Here is a 1,726-nt window from a genome sequence, read left to right on the forward strand (position 1 = left end):
ATATTTTCCGCGGAATATATTTACCGCGTTCCTTACATAGTTTCGGCATTGAATTCAAACATAAAAAATATACCTACGAAATTTGAAATTTGTACACACAAGAGATTATGCAATAATAATACTTCTGTGAGCCACTATATGCACATGTATGTGTATGGGCATGTGCAGATGGGCGGGTAGAGCAGAGCCGATTATAAACATACTCGTGTATGTACATATGCATGCGTGTATGTGCAAAGTGTATGTAAAGTCATTGCGTTGAAGTAAAGTAAAGGACTTGAGTAAAAATGCTACGTTTTGGCGGAAAATAAAAGTATGGCCGTGTGCAAGGTGTAAGATTTTAGTAAGAGATAGAGATGATAGCAGATGTTCACACACCTATGCATACGCAAAGGATAACCTTTGCGCAAAAGAAATAGAAACAATCTCACAGGATAACTAGTTTGCGATAGCTCCCGTCATTTTGCTCTTGACAAATAGTGTAATCAAATGGTTATACCTTCTGCTGTCGCCCATCGCAATAACAGTGGCTTATTTTTCGTTACATTCTTCTGGCTTTGTTCACGTCAAATCACATGCCTTGGAGTTCAGAGTACGAGTATAGGTTAATTTCTGCTTGTAAAGTATAGAGTTCGTCACAGCTAATGGAAACAGGACAATTATAGCTGAAAATTATAGCCCATCTCGCTGATGCACGATTTATGCAATAAATAAGCCGGGTTTCGCCCATGCCTGCAATCTGGTGTGTTCTCGTGTGTAAAGGAGTGCCGAAAACATTATCAGCTTTGTACAGGATTTGCACGCGATCGCTTGCTACCGCGTTAATCATGAAAATGGTTCGAGTGCCAGTATTGAAGTACAAACCGGGGTCAGGGAGGATTGTGTGCTTTCGGCGCTGTTATTCAATTTAGTTTCGAACATGTTGGACACAAGCTTGCATGGAGAATTGAGGCACAGCCTATAGTCTGATCGGGCATCTAGAAGACCTGAACAGGGACAAAAATCAACATAGCTGAAACAAAACGTATGTGCTTTATCACAAAAATGACGGATTAGCAGCAGATATTCGTATTTGCATGTCAAAAGGACTGTCTTTCGTTGGTATGCTGAATAAAGTCTGGAGATTGGCGCACATATCCAGATATACGAAGTAGCGACGTTTTGGTTGTGTACTGTATGGTTGTGAGAACTTGAACACGTGCGACTTGCAAACGTTCGAAACTTTCTTTAACCGCTTTCTATAAAAAATTATGCGGATATTCTGGCCTAAGACAATAAATAATACTGACCTCTGGGTTACTATTAAACATATACCTATCCTCCTTAAAGTACTCCATCGCAAATGGGAGTGTATTGGATATAATCACAGATGAGGGAAACCAGACCATCTGGAGGCGACAGGTGGATGCAGAAGCGCAGTGAGCAGGTTACTCGTGAAAACAAATAAAATTTCTGGCTTCAAATAAATCAATTTTAAATCGATTTATTTGTTGAGGCTCTATGTTGCACCTAGGAACCACGGGGAAATATATTTTATATAAGGATTGACTATCTAGAAAGGCTAATTATGCATAGCTCGATTTACAATAGGGTTATGGGGAAGTACTACAACTCTACAACCAACTGTAAAGTATGTTTCCGGCAACCCTTGTTGACTTAAGTGCTCTTACTTTCAGCAGACACGAATATCCATATGCAGCATTTATTATTTTCTACAATATGTATG

The sequence above is a fragment of the Anastrepha obliqua genome, chromosome 3 (genome assembly GCF_027943255.1).
Source record: "Anastrepha obliqua isolate idAnaObli1 chromosome 3, idAnaObli1_1.0, whole genome shotgun sequence".
Taxonomy (NCBI): Eukaryota; Metazoa; Arthropoda; class Insecta; order Diptera; family Tephritidae; genus Anastrepha; species Anastrepha obliqua.